This window comes from Lepidothrix coronata, unplaced genomic scaffold (assembly GCF_001604755.1).
Source record: "Lepidothrix coronata isolate B3197 unplaced genomic scaffold, Lepidothrix_coronata-1.0 Scaffold46, whole genome shotgun sequence".
In the NCBI taxonomy this organism is placed as follows: Eukaryota; Metazoa; Chordata; class Aves; order Passeriformes; family Pipridae; genus Lepidothrix; species Lepidothrix coronata.
The window spans coordinates 5,484,346-5,491,650 of record NW_016690226.1 but is presented as its reverse complement, the minus strand read 5'-3'; positions in this window follow the sequence as shown (position 1 = coordinate 5,491,650).

Genomic DNA, 7,305 nt, shown 5'->3' with positions numbered 1-7,305 from the left:
TGCTGACCTTTCTTTCCTTGCAGTGTGTCACTTCCCTTCAGCTTAACATCAGAATCTGATTTGCAAATACTTGCATAAATGATTGAGATTTGACTTAGTGGAAGTAACAAGACACTCTTTTGTTGGATCCCAAACTTTATGTAAAGAAGTAAATTTTGCTTCTATTTTCTCTACTGAACACTATCTAGGCTTTTAAATTTAGCTGGGCAAGGAATTTATTGCCATTTTAGATTGTAAAATGTTTATGATAATTTTGAACACAATGCAATTAAAATGAAAGCAAGTAACAAAACCTTGACTGAAGTATTCACTTTTAAATTGAGAAGATCAAAAAAGCCTTTGGTCAATATGCTGAGGGGATATGATTGGAGTTAACATTGTTTCGTATACCAGTATCTTTTAAACAGGTATTCTTATCTCCTCTGATTAAATGTAATTTTACCACATAATTGGACAAAATATTACATTGACATTGCCACACCACATGGATTGTCACATACACACTACCTAGAAATTCTTTGAATGTGTATATATGGATGATTTTTTCCAGACCTTGCAAACTAATCAGGACATATCTTGAAAAGTAGATGGATCACTACTTCATTATAAGTGTTCATGGGATGTTTGAGGAAATTAAATGCACTTTTCTCTTTCAGTGAAGAGCATTGCTCTTTGAATTAGTACTTGTTTCAGGGGTGCTGTAATGCCAAGAAAGCTGTCTTGCAAGATCTAGTATGGAGGTGATGTTTTCTCTTCTAATTCATCACAGACCATAGTAACATTATATACTGAATCTAACAGACACTACTGTTGGATTCCATTGGAAAAGTATGCTCCTGAGTAGCATTCTGCTGTGACAGAGTTTGTGAAATAATTCAGTAGGAAAGTTGAGTTTTTATGGGGAGAATCAAGTGGTTTAAATTTTTATTTATTCAAAAATTTACATATCTCTTTGAAAAAAAATGTGGATTTATTTCATGTACATGCTGTCACTGTGATTAGGGTCTGAGATATCCAGGTGTAAGACATATTTTATTCAAAATTATATGATCCACACTTCGGAAAAATTTTATTGACTACGGTCTTAGCTGTTGCAAAGTGATTCAGACACTATAGTTATGTATTTTTTCAAGCAGAGTTTCTTGCATCTATCAGGGTAGGGACAGAGCACATTTGCACCTGGCAGAAATAAGGCAGGGAAGCATATCTTATATTTTACATACTACCAATTCAATATGAAAGTCTTTTTCAGGTGAGGGATCATAGGACAGTGTAATGTCTGTATATGCATTTAGGCCTCGAAAAAGGTCTACGTTGGAGAGGACTCTATGACAGCTGTTTGCACTCTGATGTGTTTATTGCATATACAGCCTGTAGAGGTTTGGGAATCTCATGAGCTGAATATCTGAAGTATCCATGTATACATGAAAATGGTGCTGTACACGAGCTGTTGTTTTTTCCTGCTAGCACATAAGTTTATTTGAAGACACTTTTACCAACTGCCGAAAAAAAAGACAAAAAGTTTCCCTGTAAAATGTTTCTAACTACAGAAGCAGGAAGAGGGGTTTGAGGGAGGCAAAGCGGGAGGAGACGTCACAAGTAATCCTTATCAACTCGTTCCCTTCTTATCTTTAAGGCACATATGACAGCTCTCTGTTCACATGAGTGAGAGAACCTCTGGTGTTTTCTCTGTGACAGACTCTTTCTCTTCTCTATACAGTGCATTAACTTTTTCAAATCTAACACTGATCAGCACATTGAAAAGAATACAGTGTTGGACATGCCTTCCAGCTGCTACACATAAAAACGTTTAACGGCAATTATCTTTTAGATACCTCTTAGAATTAAATAAAAATATGATTCAAAGAAATATGAACTTATTAAATGGATTGATGTGCATTTGGCAGATGTTGTTGCAAGTATTTCTTATACATTCAAATGGTTAGGAATTTAAGGCAGAGTTCAGAAAATTACTTTCTTAATATCTGTCCTGAAGTGAAATTAAATTGGGATTTTGATCTTTTACAGTGTGTGAATAGTAAATTCCCCTGTAACAGTTTGGTGAAGTTTTGCTTCATAGATTGATATTCCAGCTTCAACCTTCCAAAAATGTATTAGGCTACACAAAAGATTGCCAGCTTTATGTAATTAAATGAACAAAAGAGCATTAGTAAAACATAATGAGGTAATGTTAATGTCACTGGCCATCTGGAAAACTCATGGGAAAAGGTTATCACTTAAAAAGAGACTGCACTTAGTTTTAAAAATAAACTTGTCTAACTCAAGCTTTTCTACCTCAAATGGTCACTGATGATACTACCACTGACCAGTGTGACTTGTGGGTTAAAACAACACAAAAGAAAACCTCATTTGTATGAAAGACTTTCTGCTAAAGGTTAGCAGTAATTTTCCTAACCATCAAAAGCACAAATTTGCTTTCAGAACATCAGAATACTGTAGCACTGTGAGAGCTTGTTGCTTCATTCCAGTTCAGAAAACTGGAGGTAGGATAACCTCAGAGCCATAATATTGCCTTGTGGATGCTCCCATATTTATCCCGACTGATGACAGGATAAATTCATTTTAAGCAGCCCAGAATTGGAGCTCTCAGCAGTGTGTTCTAACTGTTCCATTGCTGATAGAAAGAGATCCCTTCTGGGGCAAAAACGCTGTCAGAGACTCCTAGTCAGACAGGACCTTTTCACTCCCATTTTTCCACCAAATACTTGCTCTCTAATCTAGCATCAGTCAATCAGCACATAGACTCATAGTCACAGAATGGTTTGAGTTGGAAGGGACCTTTTAAAGATTATGTAGTTCAACCCCCCACCATGGTCAGGTTTCTTAAAGCCCTGTCCAACCTGACCTTGAACACTTCCAATGATGGGGCATCTACCACTTCCTTGGGCAACCTGTCCTTCCAGCTTTTCTGGGACATCTTTATTCAGGAAAAAGAACAGAAAAGTTGTTGATACTTCTAACCACTAACACCAGCCAATAAACTTTAGATTCAGGGGAGGCAGGAAGAAGGGGAAAGACTAAAGGTTGTAATAACAAACTAGCTCAATACATGACAGTTTGTTTACGTGGATGAATCCGTTAAAGATGATGGTAAAAAAAAAGTGACCTTTGTGAGTCTTTCAAACTGAAGATTCATTAATCCACCCAAAAGGAAGACTATACTAAGCCTGGAATCCAAGTGGTTAGAATGGATACAAGATATGTGAATTGGGAAGCAGCCAGGAAGGGTAGACTTGATGACAGAAAAGAAAAGGGGTTGGTTTCAGGTACTAAAGATGGGAAGTGTGAGAATGAAGAGAGGAGGGTAGAAGAGATTTGGCAAGAAAGCCAGGAGAAGCATTGAAAGTAAGAATGGCAGAAGACATTGAATTTGAAACTACAAAATATTCACCTTATTTTTCCCTGTCCTACATGAATGTACATGATTTTCCATATCTCATTTATTGCTTCACTAGGCACAATCTCTAAGAATAAATAGGTATAATTATAATATCACTTCAGGCTATTTTTAATGATTTTGTAGTTTGTTGTAGTTAGTATACTAGTGAGAACTTGATTTTTCTTTTTTCTATGCAGCAGGGTGAAGATTTTTGTGGTTTTATATCTTTTTACACATTCAGACATTAGCTATGAAACCATTCCAAAACACCCACGAGGCATTGTTTTCCATTCAGAAAAACAAGTTCTAGCCTTTGAAACAGTTATTTAAAAGTAAGGAGAGCAAGGAAGAATAAAAGTATAATCCCTGAATAAGCAGTCACTAAACCTTCTATTGAGGAGACCTGCTAAGGCAAATGAGTCCAGCAGATTGCCAGAGAGCCACTGTTAAAATTACGTATGTACCAACTCTTTTCTTCACAGTGCACCACCTTCCAAAATACATCCTAGAATATTTTCCACAATTTTTGAAAGTACTTTCTACCTACTTTGCTTTTTACAACTGTTTACAGGCTGATTTAAAAGGATATTTCCTGTAAAACTCAGTTCTGATTCTGAAAAACTACAACAAAAAAATCCCCTTTGGTGTTCAATGTAATCAAAAGTGGTGAATTTCATAATACAAAAACTATCTCCTGCGCTTTAGTGCATTAGCCCTGATTATCCTTAGATTCAACCCAGATGAAAGACAAGCCTGTGTGAGTTCTGGAGTTGTACACTAATACCTACTTAAGGCAAACTCAGGCTTGGTGACAGCAAAAGAGACATAAGTTTTATAACCTAAATGATGTGTGCGAATGTGTGAGGTGAGAAGGGTTTTGAATTTCAGAGATTATAGGACTAACAAACAGAATCAATTACATTTTGCATGTAGATTAAGTTCTGATGCAGAATCACTTGAGTCATGAATGTTACAATGCAATAGCCACTTGACCACAACTCAGACCTCTGTCTGGTCATGTATATTTTAACTGTAATATCACAGCAAGAAATTATGTGGAAGCACAGTATTTACAGCTATTAACTGTATTAAGTGTATGGCCATAAGAAATAGTTTAGAAGATGTCGGGAAGACACTTTTTTTCAACTTTTTTTTGGATAGAAGTACATCCATATTATTTATCATTAGTTACAGCTGTGGACCAGATAGTGAAGTATCATCAGTGACAAAAAAAAATTTCTTCTCCTCTGTTTAGTCCCCAAATCTACAGTACCCATTTGTGTTTTAGATCATACTTGATACTAAAGCTCTTCACATATTTTGCAATATCACAAAGCAATGCTTGTGAAATCAAGGAGACTGACACATTAAAAAAGAAAAGTGACGTCAGGTCTCCTGAGCAGAACCCTCTAGTTTTTTCTTTTTTGTTTCCACCAAGGTTTCATTTTATGTCTTCTCTTCTAACCCTTTTCATCCTGTTCCATATCTCCAGATATTGCACTGTGTTTCAGTAGTTAAGGCTTAAACTCAGGGTTCTGGAGACCTCAAGTTCCATTCCTGTCTCTGATCCTGATGCAGTATGTGGTTTTGAGTCACCTGATAACTTGTCAGTGCATCTGTAAAGTGGAGTTGTTTGCATTTGCCCAGCAGTGTGACATATTTTGAATTGAACTAAATAATTTCCTGTGTGATTACGAGATATTATTAAGTATCAAAGACTTCGTTTCACTGAACAGTCTAATTAGCTAGGAAACATTTTCGCCCAGACTGATGAAACGGAAACAACTGCATTTTTAGTAGACTTCTATGTAGTTAGATGAGTAAGCTGTGCTTTCACTCACTTCTCTTCTCCAAGGCAGGATCGGCTTTCCCTGTGACATTCCTGCAGCTTCTTGTTCAAACTTTTTAAAAAAGTTTGCAATGAGAATATATGTGACTTTTTTGGTCTAAGTTTCAACACTCTAATTGTAAAAAGAATCTGACTTTATAATTATGAAACCTGCCACTCCTTGCCCTCTCCATAATGTACTTCGAGAAACGTTTATTCCTGTATCTTCAGATATTTTTGCCTGTGTAATATTTTTGCACATGTAAGCCCTTTTTCAAATTTCTTCTCTCTAAACTTTTAGTTTAATTTTAAAATTGAAAGGCTGGTGCTTTCAATTTTACAGTTGCAGCACAACTTTATTAGTGCTACACAGAAGAGTTCAATGCTTTAATTTGTACCACAAACAAAAATTGCTTTTTGTATCTCCCAGTATGGCATTTGTTTTTATTACAGTTGTCTTCACAAATGTATATATGCATGTGTTTATGCATATCTATAAACACTTGTCTGTATTTTGTCAGTCTGCATCTCCGGTTTGTCAAGATGATTTTCAATTCTGAATCTGTCTTCCAAAACTTTGTGGCCTGTTCAAGCCTGGTGTTATCCACTAATTTAGTAGTTTCCAGTCACGAGAAAAATACCTCCCACCCCTAAATATTGGATGCAATATTCCAGATACTATCTTAAAAATTGTGGAGGAAAAGAATCACTTCCCTTAGTGTACTGGCAATGCTCATGCTAAAACAGACTGGAGTACTGTACACTGTACACTTATTCTTTATATTCACTGAACTACTTTATGTATTTCACTATCCATTTACTGTGGTAGCTAATTCTCTTTAAATAATGTCTTCTTTGTCAAACCCTTTGAATTTACTTGTGTTGAATAGTGCTGATATTATTCATTTTACCACCAGGCAATAGAAAGATGGTACTGGGATGGACCCATTGATAAAGTTCCCAGGTACTGCTATGGTGAATTTGGTCAGGCATTCTGCACTGCTTCTGGGGTTTTGGCTGCCTGGTTTCAGAGTCAGCTTCCACAGTGCAGCTGACTGACTTTCAATCAAATTGCTGGGAGAAGCTTCAGTGGGGCTTGGCCTCCTCTATTTGCAGGAGCTGCTTCTAAGCTGGGTACTCCCTTGGTCTCTACCTGAGCTATGCTGCAGCTTTGCCTCTACCTTTACACCTGCTGAGCTGATCTGGGAACAGATCCTTACCTGTAGATTTGAACTACTGGCTTGATCTTGGGCATGTCTTATCGCTATGGACATGTCTGGTGCTCACTGGACTGCTGGCTGTCCCTAGTTACCATCACGAGCTCATCTGTTGTGCTTGCCCATATGCGGTGGGACTGCACACCTGAAGTGCGCTGTCTTGCTGTCCTTGCCTGCCTTGTGGTGATGCTAACTTTTTGCCTCACCTTTCCTTATGGAACAGCTCCTCCTGCTGCTCTTTGACGCACACGGCCATTGTAACCTATGACTCAACCATAATTCTCCTTCTGGACTTCCACAATGTTATCTTTTGAAATAGATGTGCTGATAGTAGCCTTTCTATAAACAGTGTATGGGGATATGTATGTACTTTGTTAACTGACTCCATGAGGACGGGGTGTTCAGGTTCAGCTAACACCCATCTGATCCCTGTGATGTTGATTTTGACCCATGGGCAGATATTGTGAAAGCTGGCTTGAGAGACCTCCATCTCCATCTGCACCATGGACTTCAAATGGGGTGCCTGACAATCAACATTGAGATAGTAAGGCTACACAAGGCAATGGAGAACCTTCTTCACAGGTTCCAGAGTGCGATATGGTGACACTTAGCGATAAGTATGAAGTCACTACATAGAACTTTGAAGTGATGTTCTTGAAGTCAGAAAGTTGGTTCCTGCTGTTCTACCCAAGTGCACAGCAAATATGACCCTGGGAACTGGAGGGTCATTTTCTGCAGGGTGAAGAAATTAGCCACCCATCAGCAGCTCACTTTGCCCCTTCCTGGAGAAAAAGATTGAAGGACTTTTTAGATAATTCCTGAGCATGAGCATAATTGAGAAAACAGCAGCAGCAGAATCA